This window comes from Equus asinus, chromosome 1 (genome assembly GCF_041296235.1).
Source record: "Equus asinus isolate D_3611 breed Donkey chromosome 1, EquAss-T2T_v2, whole genome shotgun sequence".
Taxonomy (NCBI): Eukaryota; Metazoa; Chordata; class Mammalia; order Perissodactyla; family Equidae; genus Equus; species Equus asinus.
The window spans coordinates 136,069,967-136,091,014 of NC_091790.1; the positions used below are offsets into that span (position 1 = coordinate 136,069,967).

A 21,048-nucleotide genomic window follows, 5' to 3' on the forward strand; every position below is an offset into this window, starting at 1 on the left:
TGAGTGTTACTGAGGAAGATGGCTGTTTGCTTAAACTCCTCATCCTGGCTGGTTTAATGCAACGACCCAGTTCGGAAAGAACCCCTATAATCATATGGGGACACTGAGATAGAAGGAATAAGTAACTAGGACTCATCACTGACAGGCCAGGAAATTACATCATCCCCACAACCTGGGTTCCCACCTCAGACTCCGTGTGTCTTACTAGGATGGTAAAATAACTGAGTTTCAGAAAGCAAAGCAAAGACTTAAAAAAATAATTATCTTAAAACTATCACTTTTTTTTTTTTTTTAAGATTTTTTTTTTTTTCTCCTTTTTCTCCCCAAAGCCCCCCGGTACACAGTTGTATATTTCGTTGTGGGTCCTTCTAGTTGTGGCATGTGGGACACTGCCTCAGCGTGGTCTGATGAGCAGTGCCATGTCCGCGCCCAGGATTCGAACCAATGAAACACTGGGCCGCCTGCAGCGGAGTGCGCGAACTTAACCACTCGGCCACGGGGCCAGCTCAAAAACTATCACTTTTTTAAAGTGCTTAGAAAAACAATATATGGATAACAGGGATGGCAATGATTCCAGCTCAATTCCCTGGTCAGCATTTTTGGGAAATCAGAAGACAATTCCAGAAGCTGCTGGATGGTGACCCTGAAGTCTACAGAGCACCCAGGACAAAACTACTCTTATGGTGAGACTGTGGAGAATCAAAATAAAGCCTTCAATGCTGCTCTCTTCAGAAAACAAATAAAAAATGAAGAACTTAAGAGAGAAAGTGTAGCCCAATTGTTTATACCATGTGTAAAAAAGTCATCCAGAGGAAGAGATTCCAAAATGGGAAGAAGCTCCTTTAACACAGAGCAGTGTCTAGCCATCAACAAACAGTATTTCTGCAATGTTGAGAGGCAAGGGAAATGTATCATTAAGGTTTCAGATTTATAAGAGTATATAGGGGTTCAAGTGCTGCTTTTTTCAGGGGTGAGCAGATATTCTATGGATGCCTGAAATGAATATGTATTCTTTATTGTCAGATAAGGAATTTAATACATAAATCTATTACATACGCATTTTATATTATTCGGATTCCTTTTATTCTTACTTACTGTTTTGTCTGATTGTACTTCTGTTGACATCTACCTAAATTTTCTGAAATTCTGCTTTATGTATTTTGATGCTATAGTACTTGGCATATTAAGACTGCAGCAACAATTCTCCAAAAAATGACTGTCATTTCCTTCTTTCCTTGTATGCACATGCTGCCCCTCCTATCAAGGAATGGAGTTTTTAATTCACCCTCCATTGGATCTGAGTTGGCCTTAGTGACTTGCTTGACCAACAGAATATGGTGGAAGTAACAGCTGGGACTACCAAAGTCTGGTAGCCTGGGCCTTTTTGAATGCTTGCTCTTAAGACACTTGCTCTTGGAACCCAGTTGCCATGCAGTGAGAAGCCCATGAAGATGCTCTGGTCAACAGCCCCAGCTGAGTCCTCAGCTGAAAGCCATGTGAGTGAGCCATCTTAGACATTCAAGCCCACCTGATCCCCCAGATGACTGTGGCCACTGCCACAGAGAGCAGAAGAACTGCCCAGCTGAGTCCAGTCAACTCACAGGATTGTGAGTAATAATAAAATGGTTATTGTTTTAAGTTTTGGGGTCAATTATACAGTAATATCTAACTGCAACAAGAATCTTAACTGGTTCCTCTTCTTCATCTCATTTAACATGCTTTGCTTTGAATTCATACAAGGGGTCAAGTTTTGTTTAAGGGATATCTGGTTGATATCTAATGGGGGGATGGTGGTGATGTAATAGAAATTAAAAAAAAACCCTACAAACCAAAACAATGTCACTTGGTTATCATTTGGCTCCCATATATCTTTCCAGCATCATCTTCCACAGTACTTCCATCTCCCTTATAGCTTAGTCACATATGAGACCACAAAACTGTTTCTCAACCCTGACTGTGCATCAGAATCATCCATGTTTTAGAAAAACATAGGTGTCTGGGCTTTATCTTGCTCTCACTGAAATAGATCTCCATGGGTGGGGCCCCCGGAATTCTTTTTCTTTTTTTTTAAAGTTCTTCAGGTAACCCTAACCCTTGATGAGGTTTGAGCACCACTCAGTTATACAAACATATCATCCAGCTCCTGCTTCCATGCTTTTGCAGACACTGTTCTAGCCTGGGAAGCTCTTCCTTCTCTTCTCTACATGTGGAAATTCTACTTATCCTACAAAGCCCAGGTTTGACACCATCACCTCCCTGAACCCATCGCTATCTGAAAAATCATACCTTGTAACACAGTTCATACTATGGTTCATTCTAGAGGGCACAGACCCAATTTTATCCATGGTTATGTCAGTAAATGCCCATCATAATACTGCGCATGCAACACTTGGAATTTAATAAATATCAAAATAACGCTTTTAAGGCAATCATTTAATTACCAGTCATTCCCCAAAAAGAAGGTACTTACTATTTTTGCTAAGAAGAGTGTCTGATTCCGGGCTGTAGTTTTTAGTTACGTAATTTACTTCTGCTTTACTAATATTTCTAGCTGGAGGAACACTGCCCTACTTCTCTGATACACTGTAAACAAAGTACAGACGCAAACCGTCCTTAAGTGGTTTATAGACATACAGAGGCATTGTGGGGTCATACATTTATCTTCTCACCTCAGTTCAAAATAAAGTCTAGCATCATATGAGATGAAAAGTTTAATCTGAATACAGCATTATTTTAAGCTGTTCTAAAGAGACTGTGATTTCTGATTGACTACTCATTCTAAAACACTTTAGTAAAACTATCTTCATTTTCAGTACTTTAATCAGTGACTCTCATTATGATCACCAAATAAACGTTTAGTCAACTAAAATAAGAACAATATTGATAAGTTTAGGAAGTTCCCTTCTATTCCTTTTAAAATTTAGCTACTACTCAAAAGGGATAATAAATTTTTATCAAATGTTTTAAAAAAATATTAATAATGACCAGATGATCATTCTCTTTTATTCTATTAATGACAGGTTAATTATATTAATAGCTTTCCTGATTTGTACCATCTTTGCTTTCTTGGGATAAAATATCCCTAATCATGGCTTATTACTCTTTTAACAGACTTTTGGGTTCTATTTGCTAATATATATTTAGGACATTAACTTATATTTATAACTGAGACTGATCTATAGTTTTTTTGTGTTAACTTTTCATGTTTTGATATTAGGAATGTGCAAGCTTTCCATCCTTTTTAATATTATGGAATATTATAAGCAACACAAGAATAAGCAGTCCCTTGAAGGGCCTCACTTGTAAAACCATCTGGATCTGGATCTGGATCTTTCTTAGCAGTATGTCTTTAACAATCTTGTAAATTTCTTCTTGGTAATTAGTCTGTTCAGGTTTCAATCTCTTTTTGAGTCAGTTTTGGTAATGATAATGGATTTCCCCATGAAAATCTTTAATCTAGTTTTAAAAATGTATTGGCTTAAATTTGTACATAGTATTTCTTAAAATTATTTTAATTCTCATCTGTTTCCTTGGTTTTCTAAGAAAGAGAAAATTTTCTCTTTCTTAACGTTGTATATTTTTGTGTTCTCTTTATATCAGTCAGGTTTGTCAGGAGTTTAGCTATATTATTTATTTAAAAAAACTAACATTGAGTTTTATTTCCATTTTGGGAGGATTATTGCTTTATTTTATAATTTGTTACTTCTATTTTATCTTTTAAAATTCTCCTCTCCAAGTTTCTTTGTTTTTATTTATTAATTTTTGAGATGAAACTTGGACAATTTATTTCCAATTTTGATTAATGACAAAACATGTAGTTATATATTTTTAAGTGACCTTTTCTCATTTTTGTTAATCTTTATTTATTCTTTTTGAGGAAGATCAGCCCTGAGCTAACACCTGCTGCCAATCCTCCTCTTTTTGCTGAGGAAGACTGGCCCTGAGCTAACATCTGTGCTCATCTTCTTCTACATTATATGTAGGACACCTGCCACAGCATGGCTTGCCAAGTGATGCCATGTTTGCACCCAGGATCCGAACCTGTGGACCCGGGGCTGCCGAAGCCGAACGTGCGAACTTAACTGCTGCGCCAACAAGCCAGCCCCTAATCTTTAAATAATATGTAATTTACCTGTAATCTCTTCTTTAATCCAAAAGTAAACAAATTTGAAAAGTAAACTATTTAGAAAAGTGTTTTAAACTTCCACATGGTCAGGTTATTTATGGTTATCTTTTGATCATTGAATTTCTGGTTTTATTGCGTCATGGTCAGAGAATATAAGCTGTACAATTTCCACTTGGTAAAATTTATTATTGTTTTCTTTATGACTATGCACATACCTACTTTTTGTTCCATAGAGTATAAGGTGAGTACTTTAAGTGTAAAGTGCTTTACTAACAAGAGTTTGTCTCATACAGATCCTTACTTATATTTTTCTGTACTTTGTCAAATTGCAAAAGAGAATTCAGATTTTGTTTTCCTTTCCCCAAAATCTCCTTCTAAGTGTTTCTTCCTTGTATACACTGGCCTTATATTTTTGGTAAATAAAATTTATGACAACAAAAACATTATTATGATAATAAGAATTTAGATGATGGTAGACATAAAATATAAAATTAATACACAAATCATAGTAAGTCAGTTACAAAATATAATGAAAAAAGATCCCATTCACAATAATAGTAAGAGAAACTGTATAACAGTGAGGAATAAAAAAAAGCACTATCTATACAAATAAAATGATACACAAAAAACCACCTAAATAAATAGTGAGACAGACCATGACTAAGATGGGAAAAAGGCATATTATAAACATAATAGAAACCCCTTTAGTAACACAAAAATTTAAGACAATCCAGTGATTTTGGGGAGGAATTTAACTTTGACATTAAGGTGCCTCTGGTAGAATAACACTTAGGAAGAACCAAAAATAGTTTGGGAAATAATGAGGGAGATTTTCTCTCTGTTACCGAAATATACTCTGAGATATAGCAAATAAAATGGTGTCTGCTAACGGATTTTTAAAAAATTAAGTCCAAAAAAAGACTGATACATTTATGGGGCTTAACGTTCTTATAGGGGGCTGAATTTCATCTTAATGAGAGAAAAAATTTACTTCAATATGTAGAAGCAAAACAACTGACCAAACATAAGTTTAATCCCTACTTTACACCATGTATAAGAAGAAACTGTATACAGATGGAAGATCTAAGTGAAAGAAGCAGAGCCAGAAAAATGTATCAGAAGAAAACCAGCAGAGGACCTTGGGATGTGCAGGCCTTTTTCAACATGATGGGAAACCCAGAAGCCTGAGATGAAAACATTCACAGATCCAGCTATTTAAAATTAAATCTTCTTCAGCAAACACTATAAATAAAGGCAAAGGACAGATGACAACCTGGGAGAAAACATCTAAAACAAATTACATAAACAGAACCATACAACATAAAAATTGATAAAGCACATGAAAAGATAACTGACAAGAAGAAAAAACTATCAAAGATACTCAATCTCATTAAAGGAAAGAGAAAGAGAGAAAGAAGGGACGGAAGCAAGAAAGCCATCAATATAAAGAGGTATCATTTTTGCACGACTGGCAGAAATGAACTGAATGACACTATTCAGGGTTGGCCATGGTATGAAAAACTGTTTTAAACTGCAAACTGGCACAATCTTTTCATAACAATCTGACAGTTTCTCTAAAATTAATAGTGCCCATGTTCCTGCACCAGAGTTCCACTTGTGGGAATGTATCCTATATAACTCAGACTGGCATACAAAGAGGCATTCACAAGGATGTGTACTTCACAATCATTTCCAATAGGGGAATACTATTCAGGCATCACAAAAGACGAGCTACTTCTCATCTTGCTCATTCCTGCTCACACAGAAAGATGTCCATGACATATTACTAAGTGAATAATAAGTTCTGGAACACTGTGAAATACATTCCAATTTTTATTACTAGATTATGTGTGGGTGTAAATATAACAATTATTTATGCATACAAAAATATCTGCCAGGATTCTATACATAGACATTAAGCTTTAAACAGACAGTTGGCACAAAAACATGGCAGTGTAGGAAGTGGAAAGTGAAAAGGAAAAGCGGGGCCAGATGATAATTTCAGAGGTGCAAGATCAATCAGCTGCTGTCAGTAAGCACATTTTATAGCTGAGAAAACTGGATTACAGAGAAGTCGAGTAATTTGGCCAGAGTCACGAAGCTGAGACTCACGGAAAAGCTGGGATTCTCACCAGGGCTGTCTGAGTTGAACCCTGTGGTCTTTCCTCAACAACCAACACAGCACCTTTAAGTTAGTATTCCAAACAGCCACAATCAATAGGCAAACATACAGGTCGTAATTAAATAACCAAGAGGAAAAGATTTTAAATTTACTTTGAAATATTTTAATGTGAACTTTTAAAAGAGTTTTACAAATCTCAAAAATTCAGCTATCCTTTGGGGTTAAAAGATTTTCTTAAAAAAGTGTTTAATAAAAAAGTAAAAAAAAAAATTCTGTTCTGAACCACAACAGTGCTCTGCATGGTATGACATCTATTTGCCAAATTTCCATCTAATAACTTTAACGAAAGCTAAGATTAAAAAATCAGTTTGGTATCCCTAAGATTTTTGCTTGGTCTATGTATAAACCATTGTAACAAAGTGAGAGGAATTATATTCATTAATTAGGTTTATGTTTATAGTCTATTTGAACTATCAGCATTTGTCTAAAGAGACATCTTTTGGTTTAGTCTTTGTGGAATTCAACATGCTTGAATTGCAAAAGAAAGTATGAATTGTACAAGACTTACATTTCTAGTTAATTCTCTAAGAAAAAAACCCTAACAACGCCCAGGGCTACATTTAAAAATAATGAATTACTACTTTTTGCAACAGATATAAATCTAATAGCTGTTCCCTTATTAGTTAATATTATCTCATATTTCAAGAGACCTTCCCCAGTTTTAACCTGCTAATTTGTGTGGCTGTGCCACATTCTCCAACCCAGAGTTCTTCAATCCTCACTTTAAGTCACTGTAATTTAAAATATCTCAAATGACAATTTCTATAATTTCATGGGATTTAAAATATATAAGTTCCAAGCTTTTGAGGACAAATTGTAACAAATTTTCCTGCAGTAAAATATAAACTCTGTTAGCTTAGGGATTATCATACTTCTGCCCCTCTAAAAACTTCTGATGGAAGACTGCCTAACTTAAGACCAGTTTAAGTCACATGTAAGCAGGTTTATTAATTTTTATTTGAAAGCCTTATGAAGAAAGGACAAAACTGAAAAATGTTTCAAGGTTTTAGTGCATGAAGGAAATTCTCAACAATGTAATCAATTAACTTCTACTCAAAAGTTCTCTATGTTTAATAATTCTAAATATCCTTAAAAACAAAATATAACGGTAAATTTAAAAACACATTGAAGGAAACAATAAATATAATGTATAAAGATCAACATTTAGAGATCTATGACAAGGGTGGCTTCTAATGATAACAACACAGTTGTCTACTAAGCAAAGATAACAATAGGAGCTATGGACAGAGTTTGGTGGTTGGAGCCAGCTGGAACCAAAGCAAATATGATGTTTCTTACAATCATTACGTGTATGAATAGCCTCTAGAGGTGCTGAATGGATTTGGCAACAGGAGGGGGAGCGGAAGACAGGGGGAGTTCAAGGATATTTACACAAGTGGATGCATCTGTTTAAACTGCTTTGATCTCTATTCACAATTTTTTGAACCACTTCAATAACAGTATAAGATAAAGTAGAGCCAAGGCCAACTCTGACTCAAAATACATGTCAGAGTAAACCACTCTTACTTAATATTCAATTTAAGTCTCTTATTCATGTACCCTTTCACCAAGTTCCTGAAAAAACTTTGTAGATGTTATCTGAATTCTCCTCATTATATGGCCACATGCTTAAAGAGCAGAAAAGCATGTTATGAACACTTGCTGGATATCTTCCTTTTGCCTCTCCAGATGGTCTCTGTACTGGTGGGGGCAGATCTACCATATGCTTCCAGCTTCTTACTGGGTTTGGCCAATAGGAAGCCTAGGCAGGAGTGAGAGAGAGAGGGAAGAAGAGGCAGAGTTTTTAACTCCTTGATTTCCTCCCAGCAAGGCTGTCTAGAGCTAGCTGTGCTGCCATCACAAATTCAACGTCCACCCTGGGCAGCCCACCCTGCCTGATTCCAGTAACTGCTCCCCCTCTTCCCTTCAAGCCTGGGAATGATAATAGCCTGGTTGCAACTAAGACTCAAGTTACAGCACCATCCACTGTGCTTCCCCTAAACCCACTTCTTTGTAAGTCTTGTCTCTGTAAACAAACCCTCTTTGAATTATCTTATTTTGAGTGTGCCATCCATTTCCTGTTGGGACCCTGACTAATACATTCACTTTGCAGATGAACAAACTAGCGTGGGTGGCTACTTCTTCTCTAAGCCTCAGTTTTCTTGCCTTTCAACAAGGACATTTAGACTTGATGATCTGTAAGGTGACCTCTGCTAGCATTCCAAGAGTCCCTAAATGATGTGTCAGTGGTAATAAAGCTTTAAAAAAATGTATATGCTGTATAGATCCAAGAACACTATCTCGGAACATCCTTGCCTGTCCTTTGCTTTAGTAATTACTTATGGAATGTACCAGTGTGGTGATATTCTCCATCTGGGGCCCGCTTCAACGACATGTCTCAAAAAATGCAAACTTAGATAATGATTTCTGAGGAATATGGGTGTAATCTTTGGAATAGCTCAAAATCTTCATATTGTCAAAGTATCCTAGTGGCTAAGCTGTGCTCTAAGCTGTTTATTTGCTTTATGCCAATATAAAACTCTCTAGAAAGTACTTTTTTTCCTCCAGAAGACCATTATAGTTTTGTAAAATGGAAATCAAAATTAGGGGTAATTTCACTGATTCATAAAAGGTCTCAAAATTCCGTTGTTTAAAATTACATTTAAATTAAGAATATTATAAATAATCAGAAGTTTAGTTCTGCCAAGCATAGTCTTGTCATTATAAGGCTAGTTGAATGGAAACTATTAAGAGCTAAATACCAATAGAAGTTAACACAAAATACTTTGTAGCAAATAATAACAGAGTCATGTCAAATGGACTCATTTATAATCTAAGGGCCAAAACAAGATATTTTGATACGTCACAAAAAACAACCAAGGTTTACACAAAGATGAGATTCTCACTGAGCGCTGTGCCAATACCAATCCTGGCCTCTGCTCTGATGCATCCATTACCAGCAGAAAGCTGTCTGTCTTTCCTAGAACCTGTAGCTGTCCTGGCTCACCTGGGGGCACTGGCTCCAATTTAGATGTGCTGATTTGCAACTACCTGGCCATTGCTTCTGTGTCTCTCTGTGGGATATTCTTTCCTGGAGTCTCTGCAGATCTGAATCCTCACATATCACTTCCTCATGAAGCCTTTCCTGATCTCCCAGCTGGAAGTGATTGCTTTCCCTTGAGCTTCTAGTGCACTTCTAAAGCACTTTATCCTTTCTCTTTTCCATCATAGTTATTCAATTCACTGGCCACAGTGTATATATAGTGTCCTGCATGGAAGGTGCTCAGTAATTATCTCATGATTGGATACATGAATGAACCAGGGGTAGTGCTGATGGTGGATAGAGGCAACCCTTTAGACATATGGGGACAATAATATTTAATAATAATTGAGTACTTTTGAGTAGTTATGTATCTTTAAAAAAGGAACTGGATCTGGGGGAGGCGAAGCTGAACCCAATTCAATTCAGAGGATATGTAAGAACACTTGAAGGGCAATGGCACAGGGAAAATGAGCTGAGGTGGGTGTTCCCTCCGAGTAGAGACGAAGGGAATCTTTGGGGAAGTGTCACTCAGTAGACAGAGATCCGTGTGCTGTGTCTAAGAGGGGGAGAGGATAACGATCCACTGAAGGATGAATGGAGATGGAATTCAGGGATCCAGGCTTCTGACCTTTCATGATACCAGTGGCACTTCCTATCTCTTTCTGAACCTTATACTTCTCTCTCATTTTGTTAATGTCTAAGCAAATCTACCTAAAAAGGGTTTTAGTCCAGACATCAAAGCCTTTAAAGGTCCAAGTGAGCTTCAGCTCAATTCGTTATGTGAATGCCCACTCTATAAGAGGTGCCCTGTTAGTCCTGGATGGGGTGGTTGCACATTAGCAAGGCAGCAACTCAAATGAGTTGGCTGAAGGACAAGTGGGGGAGGGGAGCGGCATCTGTGTAGCAATCTAAGTGCAGAATGTTGGGGTTCTGTCCTGGTGTCCCACCTACCTTTCCAGTAACTCCTTGGAGGTCTCTTCCACTAGTCCCTTAAATAATTGTTTTCTCTAAGGCAAGATCCTCAGGCAGTTACTTTTCCTACGTGATGCACAATCCCTGGGGAGCATCATATGTGGATGCCCCCCGGGTCCATATTGTACCCAGAACTCTGCAGATTATCTGACCACCACATATCCAACTGTCTCCTGGACATCACCACTTAGTACTTCCATAGGTACACCAATTTCAAAATGCACGCATTGTATTTCCTCTGAAACTTGCTTTCTTCTCTTAGATGCCCTCTCTCTGCAAGCAAATGCACACCACCTACCTAGGCTTCCCACTCATCTCCATTATCAGTGAAGTCAATAGAGCCTGACAATTCCATCGTGAATCTGTCCTCTCCTGACAGTCACAACAGCTTCCTCTGGGGTCTCTTCCTATCAGTCTGCCTCCTTCCACTCTGTCCTCTCTACCGCATCTGGAACTGTGCTCACCACACTCCTGCTTAAAATCCTTCATCCATTCTTCAGAGCTTATAGAGTCAAGTTCAAGTTCAGTTTACCCATAATGCCCTCATGATCTGGGACCCACCCTCTCTCTGGTTTTATCGCCTGTTATTCCTTCACACAAAAGCTTTTCTCAACCTGCTCAGAGGCTTTATGGCTGTTCAAACATGCATGCTGTGTCATGCCTCGTGGCCTTCCCATACCTTTCTCTGGAATGTCCTCTCACAAAACCATTCTTAATTCTTGTGAACCTTGTCCTGTCTAGTCCTCCCCAATGACACGTAATCACAGCACTTATTACACTGTATTCCATTCATTGTGTACTTACTGCTGGCTAGGCCCAAAGCCAGCCCTTTGAAGGCATCGACCATTTCTAAGTGGACTTTTCATCCCTACCACCTCACAGAGTGCTGTGTATAGCAGTTATAAAATAAATGTATGTTCCAACAAATATATGGGTAGCCAGAAGGTAGAAGAATGGAGGGTTGCAGGCTTGGGAGGAATAACCTAGTGCAGGATGCAGGGATTTCTATTATAGTATAAATTTACAGAACATGGTCATGTCCCAATACCCACACCAGACATTCTGAGAGTCCACCAGCACTATCTTTAGTCAACAGATGACTTTTTAATAAAGTGTGAGGACCATTTTACTTTTGTAAAATGAAGTTTTAAAATGCCTGAAGGGCCCATGTTTTCCTTCAGGCTGGATGGTTTAAATTTCATCTTGAACTTGTGAAACTTAAAATAGTTACCACTTGCTAAATGTCTATTATGTTTCAAGTAACAAACTCATTCTCTTTTTAGAAGTACAGTATAGTGTAGTTCTGATTTTGACACTAAACAATCACACACTTGATCTCTCTCTGCCTTCACCATAGAAACCAAGCAAATATTTGTAGACATTCCTTCAACCTTCACAGATAAGTAGAAATGAAAATTATTCAGAACACAGGATACGGCAGGCTACAGAGCTCATCGTTTCCTTTTAACAGTTGTTTTAACTCTTAAGAGAATCTATATGCTTTGGGAAGCCACATAATCACTCAGATTTGTAAGAGAATTTAAAAATTGACTTTTTCTTATGAAAACACACCAAGGTCTCTCAAGTCCATGTCTTCTTTCTCCTTGGTCACTATGTTCAGTTTTACACAGGCTGCACGTAAACCTACTAGATGAGCACTTGCAAGTTATATGGTTAGTACAAGTGATGAGGGAAATGGAAGCATAGTTTTAAAATCTATGTTCAGGCTCAAACATTCTTCAACATCTTAAAATTCTGTGGGCATCGCCTTCCTTAAATGGGAAGGATCTGGAGATCCTCAGCTGGAAGGAGCCACCAAGGTATAGTTCATTCTCTAGTACTCACTCCCCCCAGAGCTCCTGCTACTCACCTCCATCTGTAAAGGTTACAGAGATGCATGCCGGAAAAGAAACCAGCCAGGCAATTTCCAACTAATCTGGGCTACCAGAAATGAATTTAAAGTCTAGAGAGGATTCTGGAGCTCCCACTATATTTTGTCCTTTCAGCTATTAGGGGCAAGAACAAAAGAAAATATGCTTCCGAAGATTAGGATGTTTCATGCTGTTGATTTAGCAAGATTAAAACTGCAAACAAAAAAGGAGAAGGATATGACCGAGAGAAGGACGTAGATTGCAGCATTAGGAATTTGGGTTAGACAAGAAGGAAGTATTTTCTGACAAGAAGAACTGCTAAATGTCAGATGGATTATTGTGGAATTTTGTGATCTTTTCTCTAAAAACTTTTCATTTTTATGCTATCTGGGGGCAAAGAAGTAGGCTAGGGAAGGAGGGAAAGAAAACATTCGTAGGGCACAGAAGATGTAAAGCACTGTGCTGGACTGACTGAATCTCTTCCCTCACATAATCTTCAGTTTAGTGGTATGAGGTGAGTATCAATGACTCTGTTTTTAAGGATAAGGAAGCTGAGACCAAAGTGAAGTACCCTGTCCAGGTACTGGACAGTAAATGCCAGGATCTGAAGCAGGGCATATCTGACTCAGGTTCATGCTCCTCACTGTGGAGACTGAATGATCTCAGGTCTTGTTGTTTTTTTTTTTTTTGTCTTAAGCCTAATTACAATTTAAAATATCTGTATTTGCAAAACAAACATTTCCATAGTAAGTAGGTTTACCAGAAAAGCTGACAAGAACAAAAGAAACTGTTTTTCTAGGATAATGGTATCTCAAAGGATTTCACCAGGATGGCCACCAGTTGAGGGACCAGGGTCAGGGATGTGCAAACGGCTGGGTCCTAGGGGGAAACTCTCCCTCCCACAATGCTCTGCTCGGGGACCAGAAATCTGGATCTGTGTGCATAGGCATCTTTCTGCTGACAAATGATTCACAACTGTCCTCCCAGAACATTCCTTTCCCTGGAGACCACAGCATCGTCCTTCCTCCCAAACTTCTTCTCCTTTTGTATTCCCTCTCTCTGCAAGTGAAATCACATCTAACCAGTTCCGCAGGTCAGACTCTTCCTCAAACTCACCCCTCATCCATTTATGCAGACATGGTGTAAAGACAGGGCCTTCTTAATCTTTTCAAAAAACCAAAATGCACAGAGGACTAGAGTTGTGCAAACAGAAGAATGGAAAATACAGTTTGAGAACCTGAATACTATCACCCACAATTTTGTAACATCGTTCTCAAGTCAAAAAAATTCACATCACTGGGCAAAAGAAGTTTTCAGGTTTGAAGACTCAGTGCAATTGTATGGACATGATGACATCACTTTGGATTTTACTATCTGATTTCAAAGTTACTAAAAAAAGAAGTCTGCTATGTAACATGTGTCCTAGCCCTTTATCTTCCCTTTCATTCTTTTTTCTTCCCTTTCTTTCTTCTTTTACTTAATTTCCCTCTTCTTTTTTTATAAAACACTTTTCTATATTTACAAGATTTTTAATATCTTTATATACTCTATGAGCAGAGGGGAAGGAAAGGATCACTGAAAAGAATACAGTTTTGTTAACTGAACAGATAATTATAAAATATATAAATTCATTTGCTCTTGCTGAGCTGCAATGCTTCTGTTCAAATTGTCTCAGTTTCTGGGAAGAACCACACTACTACCAAGGACTTTAGAGAGTATTTCTAGGTACATCCGCTACTAGGAGAGATACATGTGTGAACATAAAAACCACGGAAGGCTTCTCACCCAGGCTCCGGGGCTCAAGCTGCACATGTGTTCGGGGCAGTGTGGTCGCTGCATGCAAACACTACTTGAAAGGAAAAGTAACCCTCCAGTTTGGGTAAAACTCAGCTTTTACCTCAGAACTAATTCAAAGAAATACTGCTTTTCCATTTATAAGCATTTCAAAGAATGTTACTGCTTTCTAGAAATCGGTGGCAGGTAGCTTCTTTTATCCTTGAAACGGCTAGGGCTTTGATAAATGGTCTTAGAAGTGATTACAATGATATCTAAGAAAACAGGCAGACTATATAAAATATTTTAATTATTCTTTAGTAACTGAAAAGCAGTCTTACATCATCCTTGTAGATGTTTAATATATAGAGGATCCTGATGTATGGCAAAAATGGAGGCAGGGCCTAGTGATGCCTTCTGTGAAAGTCTTGCAGAACATTCTAAGAGAGGGAGAGGCTCCCTGCTCTACACTCCCACAGCACACCTCTCTTATAGCCCCTGCTGACATGTGGTGTGACCATAAGAATTTGCTTCGATCTCTATCACCCCCACAAGACTGAATGGCAGGGTCTGAGTCTTAATTATCTTTGGATCTCCAAAGCCTAGCACAGTGTCTGGCACACGTCAGGCATTCAATAACTATTTGTTAGATTACAACCAAGAAGTAATTGCAAATTTGCTTCCGGAGTACAAAAGAAAACAAAACTGGGGAGGAAAAAAAAAATCCATTTGTCTTTGGATTATAGTCATGTGCTGCCGCATAATGACATATGGGTCAACCACAGACCATATATACCATGGTGGTCCCATAAAATTAGTACCACATAGCTTAGGTGTGTAGTAGGCTATACCATCTGGGTTTGTGTAAGTGTACTCTACGATGTTCACACGATGCCGAAATCACCTAATGACACGTTTCTTAGAACATATCTCCATCAAGTGATGCATGACTGTATTTTGAAAGTACAAAAGGTGTTCCAGATTCATAAACATGGCAACAGAATCAAATTCATACATAACACCTTAGAGGAAATTTCTTGTAAAGAGAAAATAAGTTTTAGCTACCTGTTGACATCTATCTGTATATATATATTTGCTTAAGGCATTCATTTATTTATTTGTATTAAGGTGTACACAAACGTTAAAGTATACAATGCACTTTTACATATGTACGCAACTATGTAACTACCACTCAGACCAAGATGGAGAACATTTATATGACCATAAAAGGCCTTATGCCTTTACTAGTCAAGACCATTCCTGTATCACTATTTGGACTTATATCACCATGGATTAATCTTACTGGTTCTTAAACTTCATATAAAAGAAATCACGCAGATTTTGTGTCTGGCTTCTTTTGCTCTACATAATATGTAAATTGTCTATGTTGTTGTACATATCCGTAGTTTGTTCCCTTTCACTGCTGTGTAGTATTTCATTGTGTCAACATGCCAGAATTTATTTAGCCTTTTTTTTCTGTTGATGTGTGTTTCTCGTTCTTGGCTGTGGTGAATGTATATTCTGATATGGACATTTTTGTGCCCATCTCTTGTTGGACACAGACACTCATTTCTCTTGGATCTCTCTATTTTTATATATAGATATTTATATAGATACACAAATATATAGATAGATAAAGATAGATACAGATATTCATACATAGAGAGAAGGTATATGTTCAGTAGATACTACAAAATAGCTTTTCCAGGTAGCTGAACCATTTTACACTCCCACTAGGAATGTATGAGAGTTCCATTTTCTCCATATCTTTGCCATCACTTGATATTCCCAACCACTCAAGTTAGTGTGTAGTGGTACCTCCTATACTTTTGACTAACCAATTTATAAGACTATAAGGTTCTAAAAAAATGATAATACAGTCTAGAATTGTTAAAGCACTAAATAGACTCTCTTTGTAATGATGGAATAAATAATGATATCTATCATTTGTGTACAGATGTGTGACAATAGTTTAAGACAATTTTTAAAATGTTAGGCTTCTCTTCTCACTTTTGCCTCTGCTACATCTAACTTTTAGGAAATTCGCAACTCCTTAAGTATCTGTCCTTCTCTGGAGGTGTATAAACTATTTACCTAGAGTTTTTAGGCAATTTGAGCACTGAATAAGGAAGCTAAACTGAGAAGTATTTTGGAATATTTGTGCCAAGAATCTCAGTTAAAATATTAATAATGTACAAGTTTTAGAAGTTGGTGGTTTTTACTTGATTTCCTCTATGGACAGAATTCTGAAACATCATTATAAACTAAAGTACAGAACCGTATCTGTCAGTATCCAGTGCTGTAGCTTAGTTAAGAGGCGAACCCTAAGCTACTGGCCCCTGCTACCACATTTCCTTCTGAAGGGGTCATGTAGTCACGTTTCCATCTGTGGTGAGTCTATGTTCACACTCACCAGGCATGACATTTAAATATGGGAAACCACGACAACTATTTCGGGGGTGGAGGTGGGCTGCAGGACAATAATCAGTGTATGTGTGACACCATTTTCCCTTTTGAGAAACTGAACGAATGTAGAAACTATTTTCTTCATTTAGTGGATAAACACTTGCAGAGTGCTACTTGGTGGCTGGCACTCAGAGCTAGTGAATGAACATGTTTCCTGGCCTTATGGGACTTCCAGTCTGACTGACTGCAGAAGTGTAGCAGGAAAGATGGGAAGTAATACTGGGACTCCAGCCCTGACAGTCACACTTACTGAGGTAAACATAGAGAAATCTGTGAGATTCTACATTCGACTTCAAAAAGAAACAGATTCAAATCATTCCATCAATATTTTCTATTAACAAAGGCATTTCCAGTAAGAGATGAATATTGGTAGTATCTTGGAGATGTGATAGGAACTCATGTGGCTGGCTATATTGTTAAGTCTTGATTGCCTATATGCCTGTTTCCCAAAGGGAGTTTAGAGGACAATAATGCCCAGAGATGTTCCATGAAAAATAGTTCTAAATCAAACAAATTTAGGAATATGCTGAATCCACTCTCTTGAAAGTTATTTTTACTCTGACATATTAAAGGCTCTGAGAAATTCTACAATTAAGAAAGAAACCTATTTAACTAAACATTTACCAAGTATTGTCCATGGAGTGATTTTTTTCCCCCTCACATAACACCTATTACCATCCTATAGAATTAAGGTTCCTTGGAAAATGCTTTGAAAAGCAATAGTCTATGACAATGAATAGGGTTAGGAGCACAAATAATCCCAAATAAATTTTGGGATGTATGCATGCATGCAACTTAACATTTTTAACTAACATCATCCTGAAAATAAGAGCTGGTATATCTTGCTTTTTAAGCAAGCAACATATATGGAAATCCGGTTTTTCATTGAAAATGAAAGTACAAAATGGAAATAAAAGTTGCAAAAGTACAATTCAGGCTTTGGTATAACAATTACAACATCAATTATCACTATATAATATTACAGATGTAGATGGTGAGGAAGTCTTGGTATGTCTCTATTAACTATACTACTTCTGTTAGTACAGATATGCTCACATTTAGGAAGTGGCTATTCTGAATAAATAGTTTGTTTACTTTCAATCACCTCCCTATGGCAAAAGTAGAATGCAGAAATAATTCTAGTTACTTAAACTTTCTGGCTGTTTGTACACCACTTGGGAAAAAGTTTATTGTAGTGTAATGTTGAAGTTCACCAACATTTAATGGGCAACTTACCATGATAGGGATTGAGGCTATAAAGACAAAGAACAGACAATGCCTGTTCTGGAGGAGTTCATAGTTTAGTGAGGCAAATTTAAAAAGAAATAACTGTAACACAGTGTGGCTGGAACTATAATAAGGTATGGAGAAAGTACTATGGAAATGCAGGTGACTTCATTAAAAGGAATGGGTGATTTATTGCTCCTACAATAAAGTACACACCATCTGTCTGTATACAACAAAATTATAAGTGCAATCAAGAAATTAATAAATATTTATTGAGCATCTATTATATGCTATAAATCTGTATGCCAGACTTTCTTAAATGTCCAATTACCACTAGTCTATAGAGTTTCATATTGTTCTCAAAAGGAATGTAAAATATCTCTCAGATTCTTGGGTGATTTGATATCCAGAATTAGAAGGAGTCAAACTAAAGTTTAATTTTACAATTTGGAAAAAGTCTAAGGCAAAGAACATCATATGCAAGCAATCTCTGGGATTTGTAATCAGAAATACACTTGCTACAGGCTTTCATTTCATAGTTAGAGCCAGCAGAGGGAGTAGACTTCTTCAAAGGAAAGCTTCAAATATATATGGAGAAATGTAAGACTTCAGATGTAAAGAAAGCTTTTGGCATAAAAGAAAATCTGGGAGCAGAGATACATATTTCAAATATAAGAAAGTAATTTAACTATATTTTTTATATAACCCACTATATTGCAAGAAAGTAATAAGCAATCTGAAAGATGTCATCTTCCTGCACCAATGAGACTCACAGGACTGAAAGTATGAACTCTCCCATCTGAAAACCTTGGCAATCAGAAGCTTCTGTACAATACATCTTGCAGCAAAATCTAACTAGGTGGTATTAATCGGAAGGACCTTCAATAGTGCCTTTGCTAATTAGCAAGAGCTACCGTCTGCTGAGTCTCACTCCAAAGACAAGCCTACGTACAACAATCACAGTAGAATCCTGCCTCAACTGTCAAGACTAAGAAGCTGCTAGTTACAAAGAGAATCGACGCTTCTAACTTGGGATTCCCAAATCCTTTGTGACTGTTATAATAAATTCATTTTTTAAGAGAGCTACACAGGACTAAGACTTTCTATGATTTTCTTCATGGGGAGTATTGTGAGAAAAACGTTTTATTAATGAAAACAGGCATTTTTACCCACTTTCATCACTGGTACATTCATAATATTTTATCACCATTGCTCTTTACAGGGTACCTCTTGCACCTTTTCAGTTGGTATTTTTCCCACATCTGATTCACCCACCAAAATATAAACTTTTCAAGTATAATCCATGTCTCCTCACACTGCATACCCCTAGCACTTAGTTAATACTCAATGCCTTACACAGAGGTTATGTGCAATCGGTGTATGCCAAGAATGACTTAAAGGAGTTTCAAAAATGATATCAGGAATGTCTGTGTTGTTCAGTCCTAAATTCTGTTTTTTGCAGGATATATTTTCTCCATTTTCTTGCTTGCGTGAGAACCCACCACACGTATAGATAGGAGATATCTATTTTTCTTACCCAGGTTAATGGAAAGAGATACGGACAGAGGGAGAAATGCGGGCACCCAGGCTTGAGACCTGGAAAAGGGCAGGACTCACAGGAGGAGCCCCCAATTCCCCTGAGCAGCACTCTCTCCTATTCTATCTGATCTAGTCTCAAACGCCACAAGTTCTTTCAAAAGTGCTATTAACCAGCAGCAAAGTTGACTGATGTGCTCCATAACTGGACTCTCTTTTTTTCTTGGTTAGCTTTGCCAAAGGATTGTCTTTGCTATTAGTCTTTATGAGGAACCAACTCTTAGGTTTATATTTCCATTTTACTTATTCTGTTTTCTAATTCATTCATTTATGTTTTAAACTTTATTTACTCCTGTCTCCTGATTTATATAGGTATTCTTCTAATTAATTATTATGTACTTCAACAATGGTTCTATTTTTCATAATGAGAATACATAACATCTGTCTTTAAAAAACAATAAATTTAATAGATCCTTGTTGAAAAGAATTCCTTTTCTTTTATGGTCCTTGGCTTGAAGGCTTTCACTTTTATATTCAATCTTTCTTATCTAGTCATAAAAGCATTTAGGGCTCTCGATGAGCCTTATGCGTAGCTTTGGTTATATTGTGAGCTTTCATGTAGAGTTCACTGTTGTAACGTGAAGTTACTCTCACTTGAGGACACGTTAAATAGGCAAGAGAAAAAGATTCTACAGAAATTGTGAGAAGCTTATCACAGGGAAATAGAGGTGTGATAAAAGTTGATGAGCTGAACGGTTGAAATGCCAGTCACCAGATGCCTTGGGAACAAGCAAAGACCAAGATTTCAGTTTACCTCCTGGTCAGTGTACAAAAGATCTGCTCATAAACACTTACGTGGACTTCTATCTGCCAAGGACACCCATGAAATAAATATCAGTCATTTATTAATCTCATCTTTGGTCATCAGTGAACTCATCACATAGTGCAGGGGGAATAAGATTGGATGAAGTAAGGGAAAGAGTCCTAGATTGAGATTTGGAGATCTGGGTTTTAGCCTCAGATATATCACTAAATAACCTCTGGGTATTATCTTGCAAAAAAAGTGATTTTACATCATTGGGTTCCAGTTTCCCCAACTATAAAATCAAGGGGTCACATTGGATTATTCCTAAAGTCCTTTCAACCCTAGGATCCTATAATCAAGAATAAATAAATTCTGCATGCTCACTGACACCACCTGGACATTGTACTGTGTACCCATATATCCAAGTCAGTGATACTGTTCATAGAAACTTTACATTTAAAGAAATGGAACTTTGATCAAAAGGAAAATTTAAAGGACATTAATTAGTACTCAGTAGAATTTGTGATTCCATAAAGCATAAGTGGAATTCCAGAAGAGACTGTGAATAACCTTAAAGAGTCATTTAGACTGAGAAGCAAAAGGCAAAGCCAGATTTCTCTTATCAACTGCATTTGCAGGCTACCAAGCAGTCATGTCTGCAAGTCTGTAGGGCTGGTGTCGCTCTTGTATTCCTTCTAGAATCAAGCATCCTTATTTAAACAGGAATGTATAGTGACCGATTATAGTTTCTGTAGGCAAGCATCCAAATTTATTATAAAACATGCTCAGAATACCCATTTCAGAAGAATGGGGTAAGATTTTATATGTCTGCCTGCGAAATACAGTCCCTTCTAAAAAAAGGCCATAGCAAAAAGGAATGGTATGGGATATAATTTTTCTGCCCCTACCTACTGTAACACATGGATCTATCAAGATGAATTTTCTGTTCATGTCTTTAGAAATCACTGAAGAGAAAAATTATTATATTAAATTACTGAAATTACAAGAATTTACGTATAGATGGAAGGACATTAACCCCTGTACAAT

General features: G+C 37.2%; 1 protein-coding gene across 3 annotated transcripts in view; it reads right to left on the reverse strand.

The window, feature by feature from the left end:
- The window catches only part of CDK6 (cyclin dependent kinase 6), a 227,832-nt gene that overhangs the window by 64,344 nt on the left and 142,440 nt on the right, over positions 1 to 21,048 (reverse strand). The gene's annotated exons all lie outside the window — the stretch shown is intronic.